Source organism: Pipistrellus hanaki (genome assembly GCF_964339955.1).
Source record: "Pipistrellus hanaki genome assembly, chromosome: 1".
NCBI classification, from domain to species: Eukaryota; Metazoa; Chordata; class Mammalia; order Chiroptera; family Vespertilionidae; genus Pipistrellus; species Pipistrellus hanaki.
Genome location: NC_140503.1, coordinates 113,348,893 through 113,370,909, shown reverse-complemented (window position 1 = coordinate 113,370,909; position 22,017 = coordinate 113,348,893). Strand labels below are relative to the sequence as shown.

At 38.3% G+C, this 22,017-nt stretch overlaps 1 pseudogene across 1 annotated transcript in view; it reads left to right on the top strand.

The window, feature by feature from the left end:
* The window catches only part of LOC311620764 (nuclear prelamin A recognition factor-like), an 869,153-nt pseudogene that overhangs the window by 552,859 nt on the left and 294,277 nt on the right, over positions 1-22,017 (top strand). The window lies entirely within an intron of this gene.

Sequence of the window (22,017 nt, the reverse complement as noted above, 5' to 3'; positions counted from 1 at the left end):
TAATTAACATACTACCCTTTTATTAGTATAGACTAGTGGCCCAGTGCACAAAATTTGTGCACATTAAAGGAAATTAATTAGAGGAAATATTTTAATATTGCTATTTGTCTTTTCTCTATAATAGAAGTGACAGAGATAAAATAAAATTACTAAAATTATATGAAAATCTCCCTCCTGTCAACATCTGGGTACACTGCAAGAACCAGAGTCAAGTCCCCACCCACCATGTGCACCTTGAAATTGTGTGAGACCCAGACCTGGCCAGCCCCACCCCTGTCAAGCTCCACAGGGCAGGGCGTGTGGCTTCAGGTCCCCCGTCAAGCCCTGCCGGTTGGGGGGTGCAGCCTTAGGTACCCGTCCCTGGCGCCTGAGTGGGGGGTGAGGGCACAAGGGTGTGGCAACTATTTACATATTAGCTCTTTATTATATAGGATGTTTCATTTTTTTGCAAATGTCATTTGTAGAGTCTTTTTTTAGTGAATAAAATTTGCTTAAAATGATGAAGCCAGCAAGCCATTAATAATAGCAGTGATCTCTTTTCTAATTTTGTATTTCTTGACTTTTTATTTCTTTTGTGAGTTTTTAATACCATAAAACTTTAGCTCAAGCAAAAATTTATGTCACAGATGGTGTGTTCTGTAGATTAAAGATGAGAGGTCAGCTATTTATAAAGCAGGCATCCCAATATCTGTGTGACAGTGAAGGCCCACAATATAGCTCTATGAACAGTAATAACAGCAAACACTTCCATAGGTCTAAAGCACTTACCATGTCCCAGGAGTTGTTCCAAGCATTTTATCTGCACTAACTCACTTAATGTATAAAGTAATCCTATGAAGAAGAAAACATCTTTAGCATTACCAATTTACAGATGAAAGAAATCGAGGCAAAGAGAATTTAACTTATTCCAGTTAGATATTAACCCAGGCAGATATCAGCAGAGCCAAGTTCTAAACTGAGACAGTTTGACTATAAAAACCTTGTCCTAAACCACGAAATTATCTTGCCCTTCACACTGAAGAAAGCACTTATATGTATATTGTTTCACCGACTTTGCAATAACCCTGCCAAATAGGCCACTTTAGAAACCCTCTTTATTTCCCTTTGGCCTCCCACTCATTTGTTCTCCCTGAATCTCTGCCTCAGCTATGCCCATAACTCACAGCCTTCAATGTCCCTGCCTTCAGGCTGCAGACAGATTCCCCCGTTGATTCATTTTTCTAGAGCATTTCCTAACTCATGAACCTTCTAGAAACAACACTCCAGCTGTCCATCTGAGTGACAGCCATGAGTTTTAATAAAGACTTTTTTGATGGCAAGTGAAAAAGCTACACACATGAACTTAAGCAGAAAAAAAAAAAATAAGAAAAATAGAATTTATCAAAAGGAGTTAGGGATATTCCATGGAATCCAAAGGGGGAAAAAGCAGTCAAAAGAGATTAAAACCAGGAAACAGAAACCTGTAAAAATAAAAAAAAATATTTCCTCATTCCCCCCTCTTTCTATGACATCATGCCCCATCCCATGTTTGTTTGCATGCCTCCTTTATTCTTTTCTTTCTACAAACTGGTTTTCTCTGTTTTCGGGCTGCACAGCATACAATGGCCATCCTATACCTCCAGAGTTCACAAGCCTCTAAATTTTGACCAGAAGAATCTGACTAACATCTTTGAATCCCAATTCTAAAGCCTGAATTGGGAAAATATGATTTACTTTTAGGAGACATGTGTACATTCTTGGTTTTAGAAGCCATATGTGTTAGGTCTGATCAAATAACTGAATCAAAACCCCCTTGCCTGGGAACTGATTTTTCAGGCCATATCACTATGGACATAACCTTTTGCTGAAACCACACTTTACTTGCTGAGATCACATTCCACTCTCTCTCTCCTCCGGACCTGCACAGAGAATTCTCTGCCTAGAAAAAGCCTGCCTAGAGTTTAAAAACAACTCCCTTCTATTTTACCTATTTAGACCTGTTGCCCATTTTTTTTATTGGGTTGTTTACCTTCTTTTGTTAAGTTGTATGAATTCCCTATAAATGTTGGTACATCTACACAATGGAATACTTCACTGTGGTAAAAAAGAAGGAATGGTCATCATTTACAACAGCATAGATGAAACTGGAGAGCATTATGCCAACAGCAAAATAAGCCAGGTGGAGAAAGATAAATATCACATGATCTAACTACTTTGTGGAACATAATGAACAACATAAACTGATGAACAAAAACAGATCCAGAGACAGAGAAGCATCGATCAGACCATCAAACCTCAGACAGAAGGTAGGGGAGGGTGGAGGTAAGGGGAAGAGATCAACCAAAGGAGTTGTATGCATGCATGTAAGCCTAACCAATGTATGCAGACAACAGAGGGTGAAGGCATGAGTGGGGGTGGGGGGAGAGGGGAAAGCAGCAATTGGAGGTTAACGACACATATGTAATATCTTAATCAATAATAAATAAATAAATAAATAAATAAATAAATAAATAAATAAATAACCAACTCTCGTCACTGGGTGCTGGGGCCATACAGGGTCAGCCACCTGGTGTGAGGATGATCGAATAAATTTGTAATCCCTCACCATTCTGGCCTTGTGCATTCCACCTTCAGTGACCTAACTATATGGAAGGGTGGTGCCTACTTTGTCTATTTCTAATAGATTAATACACCTTTCATCACATGGTTCCTTTAATATTTTTGTTAGCAATAAAATGTAAAATCAAATTCCCAATCTTAATCTAATATAAAATTAAAATATTGTACTGTGTATTTTTTCATTATGTAACAAATATATAGCCTTTTCTGGGCTGTTGTTCTATGCCTTTAGTGTTAAATATCACTAGCCAAATCTCTAAGAAATGTAATATTCAAATATTTTCTTTTTGGGTTTGAGAAGAAATTGATCTATTCCAAATGTAAGAATAAAATTTGGCAATTATGGAGTCACAGTCAAGTTTTAAGTGTTCTTGACTTTTTTAATACAATACTTTAAAATAGCTCTTAGGAGAATTTTAAAGTAAGGGAAAGAAATATGAGCTGTAAGCGATTCTGAATTTTAATAATGAGCAAGAAAATTAGTGAGATTCTAAACAGTAGTTTGATTCATGAAAATGATAATTGGAGAAAAATATAGATAAGCAATATATTTTATGTGACAATATTAGAGGTGAAGTAAAAATTAAGATGCTATCAATTTGTTCTTGGATTTATATGATAAGAGCTTATCATGACTCTTTATTCCCTCTCTTTGAATTTTTACTTACCTACTTCTATAAATTGCCAGTGAATCTTCCAGAAATATCAATTTTATTAGTTTTGCTTAATTATTTTTATAGTTCCAAGATGCTTTAATATGTCCTTATTGTAATTAAGTTATGTAAGAAGGATAATAAATGTTAATATAATTATTCAGAATTTATCGATATTCAGTTATAGTTACAGATAGAGCAAACTAGAGGTCAAGAATTGAAGTTGTTTCATTGAAAATGTATCTTTAGAAATTTTATAAAACCATTGCCTTATGTTGTCTATACTCTACCTAAATATATTCTATAGCAGAATTTAAAATAATGTGATTTTCAGATCAACTTATTTTACTAAAACTATGAAAAAACATAAACTTTCAAACTGACAAAAATGCTCTAGATTTTAGTTCTTATTAAATATATTTTTATTGATTTAAGAAGGGAAGGGAGATCAAGGGAGAGATAGAAACATAATAATGAGAGGGAATTATTGATTGGCTGCCTTCTGCATGGATAGAGCCCTCAACCCTGGCATGTGCACTCAACTAGAATCAAGCTGGGAACCCTTCAGTCCGCAGGCCAAGGCTCTATCTACTGAGCCAAACTGGCTAGGACTAGGTTTTAGATTAATTGTACCACTTTAACTAACAGGTCTTTACATAAACATAATTCTAGATAATGCTTAAAAATAACATTATGGATACACTACTAATAACCCAGTATAAATCTGAATTGAATCTTTCAAAAAATGTAGGGTTATAATAGGTAGAATGATTTTTAATCTATCTTTTTAAAGAATGACACATGTGCAAAAATCTTAATTGTCAAAATTTCATTTAAACACACACCTTCATAAATCAATGACTATTTTTTTATTTTTTGCTTTACTTAAAATTGTGAAAATTGAGCTGAATTAAGCACAATCTTAAACATTAGTCAATTCAGTTCCTTATATCTTCTCTGCAGCCTTCCTCTGACATTGCCATCTGTTGTTACTAGCAGTTATGACAACTCTACCCAGAACAAATTATGTCAGTCCTGGGGGAGAGAGCTGACCAAGCAGTTAAGCCATCTTAACTACCAAGTGGTTAAGTCAGCTCTCATATCCAGGAAAGATCAGCTGGAAAGATCTATTATCTGCTACAACTCCAGAATTCAGGAGAAACTATGTCAGCACCTGTGCGTAAGTAGGCTTAGGTTTGAGACAAGGACGGAGACACAGGTATTATCATTGGGGAACACAGACTGAGGTAACCATCAACATCCAGTAACCTGACACTGAGGTGCCTTTGCCCCAGTGTTTCTTGGATGAAGTTTTATGGGGAAAATAAACTCAATTTGAACATATGTGTCTTATGGAGAATACAAAAAAAAAAAATAGAAACTAGAAAATAGATGGCAGTTGTGGTCCAAATTATAGTTTAAGGATACTTTAAGAAGCAAAACATGATGTTTATAAAGGAAATAGGATTCTAACATAATTACAACACACTTAATTCATCTAGAGAATATTATAAATTCATGAACTGGTGATAAGGGAAATTACTGTAAAATATTAGACTCTGATTTTTAATGTTTATATTTAAAAATAATTTTAACTATTGCTTAGATATTATATAGTTACTTCTTTCTTCAAATGGCTGAGGTCTAAATGTTTCAAGTACAGCACTAAAATTAAACACACATTTTTCACAACAAATAAAATAATTGTTTATAATTTTGCTAATATTTAAATTATGATGACATTAAGTGCTGACAATGTTAAACTTGCTTGTAAAATTAAGTTTTACTAAGTTGCATTTATTAAAATGTATTAAATTTAGTAATGAGCTAATATACCCCCTTTCTGTATTTTAAAACAGTATTGAAAACAGTTTCCTGTGCATTCCAACCAAACCTACTGCTTCCTAATTAAGCCTGTGCCTCCCGATGAGACTAATAAGGGGCCAGTGAAACTTTATTCCCAATTATCACTTACTGATTCTTTAGAATTTCATCTTAAAGCATTCCTTTTTCTTGATCAGAAGTAAGTGAGGAAAACTTTTCTTGACAAAATGTTCTCTTGGTTGCTAAATATTCTGGGAATATAAGACTAAGAGCTCTTCTATATATAGAATTTGAAAAGGATATTTAAAACTGTTTTTAAGCTAATAGTAACTTTTATGATTATTTCATATTTTTAAATCTGCCTTTTAATTGCCTATTTTATGGGGTAAGTAAAAACATAATGCCAGCCACTCTATTTTTGGGAAGTCCCTCTGCCAGGGACAAAGCCACTTCCATATTGGAAGGAAGAGTCACTGTGTGATATCCCTGCCCTTCTTCTGACAGTGAGATGGTTAGGACTTTGTCAAGCTGTAGAGAACAATTTCATCAATGGAAAAGAGAGAGAACTATTCCTTAATTCACCTCATAATTATTCAAAAACTGGTAAAGTGTACCAGGGGAAAGAAATGAAAAACAAAAAACAACCCTCAAATCAAATTAAATATTTTTTGGAATGCTGTAAACCTCTGAAAGAGTTTCACTGCCTTTGAATGAAAGTCAGGTTCTTTATCACTAATCTTTTATATCACAGACTTTCAGAGTGCATAGCTTCTCTGAAGAAATATGAAAGCCACATTTATTCCCTCTGCTATAGACTGCCTTCTTTCATTTCCCAAAGTAAAAAATATATTACAGTTCATATTATTTTTTTTCCTATAATAAAACCTAAACCAGAAGAAATCTAATAGAACTTGAAGCTTTATAACAAAGGTAGTATTTTTTAACTATTTTTCATCAGAGTGGAAGTCTTAGCTATTTAATATTATAATTCCATTGGTTTCCTACCCCTCTGGCTAACTATGATACTATTTATGGATAGCTATTTCTTCTGTGACAATGTATCATAACTATTACTATATTCCCTTAATTTTACAACTAGAAGAAATTTTATGCATTATTGCCTGTCCCACTTATTATTTTACTAGAAGCCTAAAATTGGTGGACAGGGGAGGGTGTCCCTCAGCCCAGCCTGCTGCACCCTCTCCAATCTGGGACCCCACAGTGGATGTCCAACTGGAACATCCACTGTGGGGTCCCAGATTGTCCTAGCCCGGCAGTCAGACATCCCTCTCATAATCTGTGACCACTGGCTCTTTACTGCTTGCCTGCCTGCCTACCTGATTGCCCCTAACCCTTCTGCCTGCCTAACTGCCTGATCACCCCTAACTGCCTCTGCCTGCCTGCCAGCCAGATTGCCCCTGATGGCCTAATCACCCCTAGCCGCCTCTGCCTGGGCCCCCAGGCTAAGCTACAGTCTGGCCTCCCTCTGCCAGAGGCAACCTGGCCAATCAGGGGAAGATGCCACCTCCACCACCCCCCTGCTACTGTTACTGGTGGCCATGATGGGTGCCTGAGCCTCAGGCCAACCCTTCCATTGGCAGCTGCCATTTGTGGCTTGCCTGAACTTCAGGCAGCCATTGCGGCTTTGTCCAGAAGGACATTGGATGGTCATTGGGAAGACATCTGCCCTAATTAGCATAGTACCCTTTTATTAGTATGGACTAGTGACCTGGTGCACAAAATTTGTGCGTGGAAGTGGGTTCCTTCAGCCCAGCCAGCTCCTTCTCACAGACTGGGAGCCCTCAGGGGATGTCTTACTGACGGCCTAGGCCCGGTCCCCGTGGGGAGCTGGCCTAAGCCAAAGTCTGGCCTCCCTTTGTGGGAGGCAGCTGGACTGATCAGGGCAATGCACCAGCCCCATAACCCCGCTGCTGCAGCCACTGCCAGCCACTGCAGCCACCAAGGTGTTTTCATCAAAACTCTGGTCCCTTCACCATGAAAAAAATGACAACTTTCTTTAGGCATTTTCAAGATGTGTCTTTCATAGGATATAACATTTCTCTCTTTCTTTTTTCTCACCTGAGGATATGTTTCCATTGATTTTTAGAGAATGTGAAAGAGAGAGATCAATTCGAGAGGGACACTTTGATTGATTGCCTCCTGCATGAGCCCTGACCTGGGCATGTCTATGAGTCTATCTGTATTTTGCTTGTTAATTCATTTTGTTCATTGGATTCCACATATAAATGAAATTATATAATCACATAGATATCTAATTATATTTTATTTGATGAATATGAACATTTATGTCCATATTATGACTATAAATATTGATGTTTATTACAGTTTTATAGGTTGTGTCTGTTATATGTAAACATTTTATGTAAAAGGCTAAAAAAAACTTTGAAAAATGACAATGATCTTCAAAAGTGATGGTTTGAGATACATTCATCAACATATGTTTATTACTGAAGTCAGTAGTTATTAATTATTGTGCAAAAAGATAAGTCAATTCTTTTTATCCCATTTGATTCACAGTTTGACATATATTCAACTATTTCTGATTCTTTTGTTCTTTAAATATTTGTATAAAAAGAAATGGAGACTTGCCCAGGACAGTATGGCTCAGTGTTAGAGCATTGGCCTGCCCATCAAAGGGCTTCTGGTTTAATTCTTGGTCAAGGGCATGTACTTGGTTGTAGGTGGATCCCAGGCCCTGGTCAGCATGTGCTAGAAGCAACTGATCCATGTAGCTCTCTCTGCCTCCCTCCCTTCCACTCTTTTTCTCTTAAAAAAAAAAAAAAAAAAAAAGAAGCTTGATTGAAATACCTTGATTTTAAGCCTATTCTCTGTCTTAACATGTAAGTAACTTATTTAAAAAGTCTCAGAATTTTTACATACCAAAGACAATGAAAAGACAAAATGAAATGATCTTTTCCCTGTTTTCTCCCAACCAGCTATCTTACTTATTGAAATTCATGTTCATCCAATTACAAAGATATATATTTATAATTATTAGTGACCAGAAACAACTGAAAGACATACAACAGAATACTATTTTATATAAATAGTATATACAACAAAATACTATTTTATATAAATTAATCCATAGTATAGATTCATTTCAAATTTATTTTGCTAAGAAAAAGAAACATTCAGAAGACTACCCCCTAGTGTACATTTTTATTTATGTGGCCTCTTGACCAAGTCAAAACTACTGAAACCGACTACAGATGTTTTCAGGGACTACAATTAGATAGGGAAGTTTTGATTACAAAGGGAAATAAGGAATTTCTGGGTAAGATTCAGCAATTCTATAACTTGGTTGCCGTGGTACACAAGTGTGTGACTTTGTCAAAACTCCTAATTATATACTAAAAGTGTGATTCAGAGGTATGTAAATTACACCTCAATAAAAATAATATTATCTCGATAAAAATAATAATGTTTGAATATTATCAAAGTCTATCTTCTATAAGTGTAGTCTCCTGTTATCTTTCACTCAGAGATAAATATAAATAAATACATACAGAGGAAGTGGTTTTGATGTAACAGTAAAACGACTATAACAACAGATAACGGATACCAAGGGTTCTGCTCTATGCCAAACACTGTCCTTAATGCTTCAAATTAATGCATTAGATAATTTAAAACTTGAAAGTATAGCCATTTTCAGAAAATGGACATCTCAAATAGATCAAGTTAACTTTACATATGCAACAAGAAGAATTTGAGAAGGCAGAGACTAATTTCAGCCTTGTTGTCAAACTTCTTTTTTCTCTTTCACTGAGTATATGTCTATAAAATACCTTGCTTTTAGCTAATCATTGAATATAAGAATAAATTTATCTTTTAATTTGAGGAGATTTCATTGAAATTATGTTTATGAAGACATTGTTACAATAAGCTCTTTGATAAATTTTTCTAATATTCTTTATAACATAAAAATCAGTGGAAGGAACATATGTAGAAAAAGCTAAAATTTTATAATGGAATCAACATTTGATTTGTAATAAGATGTACAGGATTTTTTCTAAGTGTTCATTAAATGCAAGACACTGAACAAAGATTTTGTACTTAGCAGTTAGATTAGGGTAATAATTATATGTCAAGTTGATAAGCTCTTGAGTAATGAGGTTGAAGAAGAGGATAGTAGATCAAATCAAATTGTAAGAATTACAGAATTACATACTGTACATTCAAATAAGACTCAAGTAGGGACTATGGTAAGTGAATCAAGGTTTTTAATTTCTAAATTTCATTTTTAACATATCAAAAGCTTATTCAATTTTTTTCTCAAAAGTCAGTTTTACTTGTTATCAATTGTTTATAATCAACACATGCTTAAAGCATGCTAGGTTAGCCATGAAAAATCAAATATCATTAAAAGTTATTTATTACCATAAATCCCATAATATATAATTCAAAGTTTATCTGTATTATCATTAATAATATTTTTATTTTTATTAGCAGATAATAAAATAGTACACATTTATATATACCTGAATATAAATAGAATACACCTGATTTTATGATAAACATTGATAATGTTTTAACTTCTTTTAATAAACATTAATTAAGTACAGCTAACTCAATCTTTTCTTAGCTTTCATAGATATCCTATCTAATAAAAGAGTAATATGAAAATTGACCATACCCCTGCTACACCCACAGGTCACACCCACCAGCCAAAGATGAATGACCCCATGTGGAACATGGACACAAGATGGCCACCATGTGATGGCCAGCAGGGGAGGGCAGTTGGGAGGGACCAAGCCTGTAGAGGAGGGCAGTTTGGGGGCCCCAGGTCTGCAGTAGAGGGAAGTTAGGAGTGATCAGGCCTGCAGGGAGTGTCAGTTAGGGGCAAACAAGCTGACAGGGGAACCGTTAGGTATCAATCAAACTGGCAGGGGAGTGGTCAGGGGGTTATCAGGCTGGAAGGCAGAAGCAGTTAGGAGCAATCAGGAAGGCAGGCAGATGAGCAGTTGGGAATCAGCAGTTCTGGACTGTGAGACGGATGTCCAGCTGCCCATTTAGACCCGATACTACCAATATTGGGCCTAAACGGGCAGTCTGACATCTCTTGAGGGGTCCCAGATTGGAGAGGGTACAGGCTTGGCTGAGGGACACTGTCCCCCCTCCCCCAACTTCCGTGCATGAATTTCATGCACTGGGCCTGTAGTAATAAATAAATATTATAGTTAAGGTTTGTGAAATAAATTAAAGTTAGTATGTAGTGGAGTAACTTAATCCAGTTTGATCTCACACAACTTAACTTTTTTCTTGTTAATTGTAGCCACAGAAAATATTTGCAAACCTTAGAATATCATTTTTCTCCCAAATATTTACAATTTATAGTTTAAATGAGCCTCAGACTATTCAGGCAATTATCATACATTTAAGTACCTGAACACTTGCTAGCAGGCAATTACTAAAATATTTCATCAACCTATTCATTAACTTCAAGCCAAGTCCTAGCTCTCTGTATTCTCAGATGCTTAGAGACATACCTATGTAAATGTTCATTCAAAGAAAAGATGCCAAAATTTAAAGTCAGTGTTCCACTAATCTTCTAAGAAGAATCTAAAACCTGGAATTTCTGGGTTCAAGGCTGAAAAGGGCCATTTACAGGTTTAGCGTAGGGCTTCAGCTTAAGGATAGTAGTGATAGGTCTTGCTGTGGGATGGTCTGTTCAGCCAAGGAGTACCTATCTCTAAAATAATTTCTCCAATCTGAATTTTACTCACCCTATCACTGAGAGCTCATTTGTAATACTCAAAATGCTTATCAAAGATATGTTCTGTGACTAATCTTTTCACCTTCTTTCATTCAATTCCCCAATTCCTCTCCCCTCTGTCAGCTATCAATATTTTCCATGTACCCATGGCTCTGGTTCTATTTTGTTCATCAACTTATTTTGTTCATTAGATTCCAATTATAAGTGAGATCATATGGCATTGTTTCATTGTCCAGTTTATTTCACTTAGTCTAATAATCTCTAGGTCCATCCGAGCTCTCACAAAAGGTAAGAGTTTCTTTTTCTTTTTTAACAGACACATAGTATTCCCTGTGTAAATGTACTACAACTTTTTTGAGTGTCTTCAAAAAATTAAAAATGGAATTTCTTTTTAACCCAGCAATCTCATCTTTTGGAATATATCCTAAGAATCCCTAAACACCAATCAGAAAGAATATATACACTCCTATGTTCATAGAAGCACAATTTACAATAGCTAAGATCTAGAAACATCTGAGTGCCCATCAAAGAGAAGTAGATAAAAAGTTTATTCCTGAGGTGGGACCCAGATGGATGCATAGATAAACACCTGTACTGTGACCTCCCACAACCACATCAAAATTACAACTAAAATACAGGAGAACCATCATTCAGAGCTGCCAGAAAGCTGGCTGAATAGAAGTTCTACAACTTGAGAAATAAAGAAGAAAGCACACTGAAACTGGTAGATGTGGAGACAAGAACAGGCTGGTCTGTACACTACTTTTTTAATTGGGAGGGACAACCTCTCTTTGGAGGCTGCCTATGAAGAGCAAGGTGCCCCAGCCCCACACTAGAAGTCCAGCTAGCTCAGGGTCCTAAAGCTGTGAAAAAAAAGTCCCCATAACTATAGACTGTAAAAACTAATGCAGATTGGGGCTCAGTGACACAGAGGCTACTGGAGACCCAGCTATTCCTACTGGCCAGCACCCCAATCTGAATTTACAAGGCCCTACTTCATCTGAGCTCCAGCATCAGGGCAAGGCTCTGGGGACACATTTGTCTGACACAAGGAAGGAACTTGGGGGTGGGCTTTATCTCAAATGAAGGTGTTCCTGGGGATTATTTTTCCTGTGCTGGGACCTCCAAGGTCACTGGGCTGACTGGCAGCCATTTCTATTTGCTCTCCTCTAGTGGTTCCCTAAGATTCTACATCATCTAGTTTACAACCCTACCCGAGCTGCCTGAAGCAGCTTTTGCATATGAACTGCCTGTCTTTGCTCTGGCTAAAACCTCTCATACAAGCTACAGCTGGGTCAGGGAGACCAAAACCTATCAATGAAAGGCCCAAGACCCAGCATCAACATCAGCCTGCTTTGCTTCATAGCTGGGCCTTATCTGGGGACTTCCGAACTTGATACAAAGAGAAGAAATCTGAAGATCTCTCTGGAGCTCCTGTTGGGTGGCCCTAGGTAGTGACTGACTTTGCATCTCCCTGGAGACTCAAGAGCAAGTGTACCCAGTGGTCAGTGTCAGACCATACCAGATTACACCTCTACAAAGCCACAAGCAACTCAAGGGGCTGACTCAGTGAGCACCAAAGTCCCACTGAAGGAAGTCCTATTCCATAGCAGCTATCCCACTGTAGTCGAAGCTGGTCCCCACAGCCAATTGGCTTGGAGGTTAATTCCTCCCAGTGACACCAATAGCAATCAAGTCTCAAATACAAGACTGTGCACACAGCCCACAAAGGGGTCCACCTAGAGTTCTCAGTTCAGGTGACTGGGGAGGCTGAGCTCCTGTGCCCTACAGGACACCTACTACAGAAGACCACTCTACAAACTCCAAGAGACATAGCAGCTCTAACCAAGGCATGGAAACAAACACGGGGAAGCAGCCAAAATGTGGAGACAAAGAAACATGTCACAAATGAAAGAAATGGAAAAACAAACAAACCACTGGATATAGAGTTATAAGGTTACTCAAGAATCTTCTGGAAACTTCCAAGGCAGCAGTCACCAACCTTTTGGACCTTTTGGACCATCAGTGGTCCACGGAGCACCAGTTGGTGATCACTGCTTCAAAGCTTTCCTTAAACTAGTGGTTGCCAACGTTTTGGACCTCATGGACTGCCAGTGGTCCATGGACCACTAGCGGGGACCAGTGCACAAAAGGAACTAGTGAGACTTTCAATGATCTTAGTGAGAATGCCAAAAAATGGGAAAGGACCAGTCAGAAATTAAACATTCACTGACTAAAATAAAGAATAATATATAGAGATTCAGTGGTAGAGTAGAGAATTCCAAGAATCAAATCAATGTTTTGAAATGAGGGAGCAAAAAACACCCAACCAGAAGAGCAAAAAGAAATAAGAATGCAAAAATATGAAGATAGTGTAAAGCAAGTATGTCAAACTCACAGCCTACGGGCTGCCTCCCTCATTTATTTAAACAATGCATGTGGCCCACTGGCTGCAAGTTTGACATGCTTGGTGTAAAGAACCTCTGGACAACTTCAAGCGTACCAACATTTGCATCATGGGAGTGCCAGAATAAGAGAGAGATTGAAAACCTATTTGAAGAAATAATGACAGAAAATTTCCTCTACCTGGTGAAAGAAATAGACGTACAAGTTCAGGAATCACAGAGAGTCAAAACAAGAGGAACCCAAAGAGGACCACACCAAGACACATCATAATTAAAATGCCAAGGGTTAAAGATAAAGAGAGAATCTTAAAACAGCAAGAGAAAATTAGTTAGTTGCCTACAAAGGAATGCCCATATGACTTTCAGCTGATTTCCAATAGAAACTATGCAGACCAGAAGGAAGTGGCCAGAGATATTCAAAATGATGAACAGTAAGGCTACAAGCAAGATTACTCCACCCAGCAAAGCTTACATTCAGAAATGAAGATCAAATAAAGAGCTTCACAGACAAGAAAAAGATAAAGGTTTGGATTTCACCACCACCAAACCAGTATTATATGAAATGTTCAAGAATATTCTTTAAGAAGAGGAAGAAGTAAAAGATAAAGATAAAAATTATGAACAACAAAATGGCAACAAATGCATATTGATCAACAAATTTAAAAATCAAAATAAACAAATAAGAAATCTAATGAGCATAAACTGTTGAATTGGAACAGACTGATTATTCTTAGAGGGAAGGGGGTAGGGGTGGGAAGAGACTAAACAAAGATCTTATATGCATACTAGAGGCTAGTGCACAAAATTTGTGCATGTGGTGGGGGGTGTATACCTCAGCCCAGCCTGAACCCTCTCCAATCTGAGAGCCCTATAGGATCAGGCCTAAACAGGCATTCAGACATCCCTCTAATAATCCAGAACTGCTGGCTCCCAACTACTCACCTGATTGCACCCAACTGCTTCTGCCTACCAGCCTGATCACCCCTTAACCACTCCCTGCCAACCTTATTGATGCCTAACTGCTCCCCTGCCAGCCTGTTTGCCCCTAACTGACCTCCCCTGCAGGCCTGGGTTCCCCCACCTCCAACTTCCCTTCCCTGCAGGCCCAGTCACCCCCTACATTCCTCCTCTGGAGGCCTGGTCACCCCTAACTTCCCTCTCCTGCAGGTTTGATCATCCCCAACTGCCCTCCTTTGCAGTCCAGTCCCTTCCAACTGCCCTCCCCTGATGACCATCTTGTGTTGCCCATCTTGTGTCCACATGGAGGGCACCATCTTTGACCACATAGAAGCAGCTATCTTGTGTGTTGAAGTGATGGTCAATTTGCATATTACTCTTTTATTAGATAGGAGGATAGAGGCCTGGGGCACTGGCGGGGGCCAGCTGGTTTGCCCTGAAAGATGCCCTGGATTAGGGTGGAGTTTCCCTTGGGGCATGGGGTGGCTTGGACAAGAGGCCTGTGGTGGTTTGCAGGCTGGCCATGCCCCCCAGTGACCCAAGCAGAGGCCCTGTTTTCTGGGATTTATTTATCGTCTATAAATGAAACTTTGTAGCCTTGAACAGACTCCAAGGTAGGCCAGAACTGGTGGAAATTTTGGCTTCCTCCATTGCCTGGGAAACCCAAGCTTCCTGCTCACTCCATGGCCACAGCCATCTTGGTTGGTTTAATTTACATACTCCCTCCTGATTGGCTGGTGGGTGTAGCCGCTACACTGTAGCGGAATGATGGTTAATTTGCATATTGTTCTTTTATTAGATAGGATATGCATTATTTTTAGGGTATCAAAGGCCTGTGGTGGGGCTGGAACTGGGTGGAGGTGGGCAACAGGGTGAAACATGAGGGACATATGTAATAAACTCAACAATAAAGATTTAAATATATATTTATGTATGTACATATATTCTTTGAAATGCTGAATGCATTTGGGTTATAGCTTAACCTAAAAACACGCAATGTTGCCGAGGCCAGTTTGGTTCAGTGGTAGAGCCTCGGTCTGCGGACTGAAAGGTCCCAGGTTCGATTCCGGTCAAGAGCATATACCTTGGTTGCAGGCACATCCCCACTAGGGGGTGTGCAGGAGGCAGCTGGTCAATGTTTCTCTCTCATCGACGTTTCTAGCTCTCTATCTCTCTCCCTTCCTCTCTGTAAAATATCAATAAAATATATTTAAAAAACAAAACAAAACACGCAATGTCATAATTCATGGGGAAGTGCTTTGAAGAGTCACAGTTGTCATAATATTATGGGAAAAAGTGAATATTAACAATGTTAAGTATATTTTATTCTGTTTTTATTACGCTTTCAGTAACTTTGGATCAGTTTTCTCTGTAGGAAATAGCCATTCTTACTCTTAAGCACCAACAAGCTTCACTTACACAATGGACAAAATGATAATATTTTAGACTATGTATTTCTTTACTTAAAAATTGTCTTGTTTCTTCAGACTATCATTTTTTCAAGATTAAAAAATCATAAAAGCAAATAGATTTCCCATAAACCTATATTAAAGTATTTTCAAAAATATGCAGGCTATATGTTTCAAACTATGTTGCTTCTAATGAGCTGTTAAATATTAATTTAAGGCTGATCTAAGATAACTACTGGCATTTTCATCTTTTTCAACCTAAGAAAACTTTTTGAAATGGAAGAAGATATTTTCAGTCTTTTTTACAAACTGAACAAAATAACAAAGAAATGCATACTTTCTTATAATAGAAATGTTATGCCAGTGTGGCTACACTGAAAGAACCACAATATAAGAATAAAGTAGAAAGAAATGTACAACTAATAAATTACATTTTCCTTTATGGGTTTATATAATTAGATCTACTGCCACAAGGGGCAAAACAACCTTGCAAAAGTATTCAATTCTTGGTAATAGAAGGACAGACAGGAATGTAACAAATCATCCTAGATTCATGTGCCCTTATCTAATTTCTTAGTAATTTCTGATTAGTTTTTAGTAATTCTGTTATTCCTTTAAGTGGAAGTCTGAAGTAAAAGCATGCATTAGGAGTAAAATATGGGACATTATGTATCATTGCTGGCATTTTCATTACAAAAGTCACTATCTCTTTAGACTTCAGTTTCATCATTTAAAAAAAAAATATGACATTTCAGGCACCTCCTCTCTTTCAAACACAAAGTAGTGGCTCATAAAGTATTCAAAAACAGGTAATTAAATGATGAATATGGGCTCCAAAGTGAGACTACACTTTCAGACAAGGAAATCGGAACACATGGTGATCAGTGCTGAAGCAGCTCCGCTTCGCTTTCACTGCAGGAGGTATGGGCTTGCAGGAGTTTAGTGAGGAAGATGCAGGGCAGGAGTTTAGTGAGGAAGATGCAGGGCAGGAGTTTAGTGAGGAAGATGCAGGGCAGGAGTTTAGTGAGGAAGATGCAGGGCAGGAGTTTAGTGAGGAAGATGCAGGGCAGGAGTTTAGTGAGGAAGATGCAGGGCAGGAGTTTAGTGAGGAAGATGCAGGGCAGGAGTTTAGTGAGGAAGATGCAGGGCAGGAGTTTAGTGAGGAAGATGCAGGGCAGGAGTTTAGTGAGGAAGATGCAGGGCAGGAGTTTAGTGAGGAAGATGCAGGGCAGGAGTTTAGTGAGGAAGATGCAGGGCAGGAGTTTAGTGAGGAAGATGCAGGGCAGGAGTTTAGTGAGGAAGATGCAGGGCAGGAGTTTAGTGAGGAAGATGCAGGGCAGGAATTTAGTGAGGAAGATGCAGGGCAGGAGTTTAGTGAGGAAGATGAGAGGTGGTTCTTCTCATTTGTGTAAAAGGGCCCAAAAGCAAACACATTGTAAAGTACTGGGTGCCCTCAAGCTTGGGGATGGGACAGGAGGACAGGGCTAGGCCAAGTCACTTTAGAGCCTGAGGCAAAAGGAAAAAAATTGTGTTCTCAGACACATTTATCAAAATGTCCTCCTATATTCTGATCAAGAGAAAAAAGTGAATTAAAGCTGCTGACCAATCAGAAAACCTAATTATGTACAAAGCCCTATGTTGTTCAATCCATTTTTCTAGTCACTGCAATCTTATAAATCCATGGGCATGAGAATATTAAAAAAATGTTCCCACTATAAAATAATTAGAGATAATAAAACAATCACTCCTTATTTAACATTTTTGCATATTTCATTTTATAGTTGTTAATTATAAAATTTTGCACTAATTGTGATTTTTTAATATTGCGTTTGATATTATTTATCTTGATTACTGAGTTTTTGGTATCACCTTAAGTTTTGCCTCCAAAGAGAGTGCCTCAGTATCCTTTCCTAATCCTAATTCTGGCTCTGTAGAAGGATATGGACACAATTCTGTGAATGATAAATAAAAAAAGTTCTCTCCTGTTGCCACCAACAGTTATCTCTGTTGCCACCATGAGCTTAAGAATGGCCTTATATAACCTGCTGGATCTCTGTAACACAACCTGAGGAAGATAAGTTTAGCATAAGAGTTTGTGCATAATTGCTGGGTATTGTGACTGTTGAGTTAACATTTGTTAAGTAGAACCTCTGAATGTCAGATAAAACCAGAGCTAGAAAAATCAAACAAAGAAACAAACAAACACCTCTAGGTAAAATGAGATAGAAAATTTTATAAGTTTATGGAGATCTTGAAGGAGATATATACACCTCAAGGGGCCACAGTAGGAGAAGGTCAAGTCAGGGTGCTGGCAGAGAAAGGAGGGCAAGCCCTGGGGCACAGGCCTTTTTCAGAGTCCGGGTACAATGCTTTGCAGTTCCCAGGCTAAGGGTGCGTTGATCAATTCAAACCCAAAAGAGTATAGTTTCAGTTAGTTTCCAGGGGGTCCATCTAAGGGGCACACAGGACTGCCCTAGGAGTAGGGGGAGAATGCTTATCCCAAAGGCCTTGAGGGCATCATACCAGGAGCTTATATTTATTTGTGACTTTGCCAGCTGTTATCTAGAGCATGTGCTTATGGGAAGGGCTGCTATCAGTTCAAGGCTGCTTGGCTGCACAAAATGGATCCTTAGGCAGCAGTGTTATGAAGTAGGTCAACTGAAGTCCCACAGTGGAGAACCAGAATACTCTAGTGTTATCAGTCTCTTGGAGAAGTATATGATTCTCATTTTTATCATATTAAATGGTTCCCCTGAAATCATCTCAATTTTCCAAGTAGTAAGACAAAGAAATAAAGGAGGAGGCATGTCACCCTTTCTTATTCTCTTAGCTAGATAGTACTCATAAGATCACAAATAACTCTAGACTAAGAGGCTACAATATGCAGTCGATATTCCAGCTGACCATATGCACAGCTGCATAGTACGTGTGCTCTTACTGTAGAAAAGAGAGACTGAATCTCTGGGACAACCAGCAATCTTTGACACACATTTTGAGCAAGTAATTAATATATATTCAATTAGCAATAAATTTAATTTAATATTAAATATATAATATTTGTGTAAGGAATATAATAATAAGACTAGATGCAAGTAAATAAATGGAGAAGATGATGTTCAATGGTACTGAAATGTGGAAGCCAAACTGAAATGTGTGGTTTTCCACTGGGCAGAATGCAAAGGTGATTTCTTTTTCTGGGTTGTTGTCCATGTGGATTCTAAGAATGAAGCCACTGACGAAAATGGAGAGGTGGAAATTTCTTGAAAAACAAGCACAGAATCCCATTTGGGAAGGGGGTCCCAATGGGGTAGCCCAGTAAGCCCCTTTTTCTCAAGGTTTATAAAGACTGCAGTTCTTTGTCTTTTGATACTCCTTCTTATCGGTCACTATAGCAACTTCAAAGCTCAAACCCTATGTGGGGGCCCCCCTCTTTTTCTTCCCCACCTGAAGTATAATTCTTTATCCCCTGTGAAATCTGTTTTCCTCTTTCTCCCTTTTGTGGCTCTACTCCCTGTGGCTTTCCCCTGTCTTCTGTGAATGGGTGTCTTCCTCTCCCCTTATCCTGTGGCATCCCTTTTCTCTCTGTTAATGTATGCCTTTAGGCATCTCCCAGCTCCCTAGCTTTGCAGTCCTCCCCCATGGAACCTCTTTATTCTTAAAATTCCCTAAACCGGCCTATTTTACTCCTAAAAACTCCTTTCAATATTGAAGTATTTATGAGGTAAAAAGGTAAACATTTAATTTTTAAAAAATAGAGGATGTAAGCAACACAATAAAGGCTTTTGATTTTATAGATATATAGAAAATAATGTACTCCTTACATAGAAAATTTATATTACTTTTAAGACAGCAAGAAATTACTATAAATATCAACCATTTCTAATTTAAAATGGATATATTAACAATTAAATATTTAATTAAAATAGAAATAATTAAAAGTAAACACTATATGCTTACAACAGAAAGTACATGCCTAAATATTTTCATGATATATAAACTCTCACTAAAATAAGAAACTATTATTACAGGCAGAATAATGTGAAAGGTTCGCAAAGAAGGAGCCAGAGTCAGTGGAAGAGATGTAAAATGGAAACGGGATCAGAGCGATGCTATTTTGCCACCTTAGCAATGAAGGAAGGGGAATGAAATGAAGGGTGCAAAGCAAAAAAAAAAAAAAAAATATGGGTAGCTTCTACAAGCCAGAAAAAGCAAGGAAATGAATTCTCCACCACAGCCTCCAAAAGAGAAGAAAGTTTTGCAGACACCTTGACCTAACCTGCTGAGATTTTTGACATCCAGATGTGTAAGAAAATAAATTTCTGTTGTGTTAAGCCATTTGTGGTAACTTATTACTATAGCAAATAGTAAACAATATACAATTATACCGGTTTAAAATTACTTTGTACCCAGCCAGCTTGGCTCAGTGGTTGAGTGTTGACCTAAGATCCAAGAGGCACCATTCGATTCTGTCAGGGTGCATGGCCTGGTTGCAAGCTGGATCCCCAGTGTGGGGTTTGCAAGAGGCAGCAAATCAATGATTCTCTCTCATCATTGATGTTTCTATCTCTCTCTCCCTCTTCCTTCCTCTCTAAAATCAATAAACATGTATTTAAAAAATAAATTACTTTGCTACATATCAATATTATAGCATAGTGCTAAAGCAGTACTTAGATAACAACAAATAGGTGTTTGGTAAAAGAATAGCAATGGTGTAGATTAAATGAAATAAATTTCAACTCAAGAAGCTAGACAAACTATGATCTGAGGAACAGAGCATTTTTTTTTCTCTTTTCCTCAGAAATAATCCTATATAATAAAGAGGTAATATGCAAATTGACCCTCATGCCCTCATGTCATCACAAGATGGCTACCCCATGACATCACAAGATGTCCAACAGGGAGAGCAGTTGGGGGAGACCAGGTCAGTATAGAAGGGCAGTTGGGAGCAACCAGGCCAGCAGGGGTTATTGTTGGGAGTAATCAGACCAACAGGGGAGGGCAGTTGAGGGCAATCAGGCCAGCAAGAGAGCAGTTAGGTGTCAATTAGGCTGTCAGGGGAGGGGAAAAGGGGTGATCAGGCTGGCAGGCAGAAATGGTTAGGAACAACCAGGCAGGTAGACATGTGAGTGATTAGGAGCCAGCAGTCCCTGATTGTGAGGGGGCTATCTGATTGCTGGTTTAGGGATTGGGGCTATACCGACAGTCAGACATTCCCTGAGGGGTCCCAGACAGGAGAGAGTGCAGGCTGGGCTTAGGGAAACCCCCTTCCCCAATGCATGAATTTCATGCACCAGGCCTCTAGTGTAAAAATAAGAAAGTTGAGTAAAAGATATCTAACTTTCATTTTTAGAAAAATTAGAAAAAAGCTATGGTAGATAACCCTGAAAAACCTAATAAAAAGTGAGTACAATTGCAGCCAAATGCAATGAGCCTCCTACAATATTGATTGTTTTAGGAAGCAGAAAGGATTATGGCAATCAATCTCAGAAGTCATCAGAAAAATAGGCATTTTAAAGTTGGCCATGTCTGCTTGGAATCCCTTTTGTTTCTCAGGGAAAGACAATGTTCACATAGCAACAAAATCTTCTCTGGATCCAGTTTTCATTTTAAAAACAGGAGGCAAAAGAATCATGCAGGCAAGCCGTGTATTCTTGCTGAAGCCCATCTCTTATGTCAGAGGTGTAGAAGAGTCACTATAGTCACTCACTGCTAATGATACTGTGGTAATGAACTAGTTATTAATAACAGGAAAGCAGCAAAGTGAAGGCCAGATATTATAGGTATGTCATTTGGGCAGCTTGGCCAGGAAGCTACAATATTACACAACCCAGGTTTCCAAAAAAGGGGAGATAGATACATAGCCATGGAAGTTGGGGTGACATAGGGAGAGTGATGTCAGTCACACCTGGGGCAAAAATCATTAAACAAAAAGGGCGTGGTCACTGCAAGCCCATGGAAATTTGGGATATTTAATCCCCTGAACAAAATAATTGACTTTCTTGTGTTCTTTCTGCTCTTAGAACTTGTGTAACTGTGGGTTTTTAGGCAACCCTTGCATTTGCCCGCATGGCCTATGGTCATGCGAACCCCACACACAATGGCCTACTGGGATGCAACTGAGCCTTGCTCCAACATGGAAAGGAAACTCTGGACAGTGGCTTTCATTTTAGCTTTACTGAAACTCCAGCTAGCCGAAACTGGTTTAGCTCAGTGGATAGAGCGTCGGACTGCGGACTGAAAGGTCCCGGGTTTAATTCCAGTCAAGGGCATGTACCTTGGTTGTGGGCAAGTCCCCAGTGGGGGGTGTGCAAGAGGCAGCTGGTCGATGTTTCTCTCTCATCGACGTTTCTAACTCTCTATCTCTCTCAATTCCTCTCTGTTTAAAATCAATAAAAAATATATTAAAAAATAAATAAAATAAAAAAAAAAGAAAC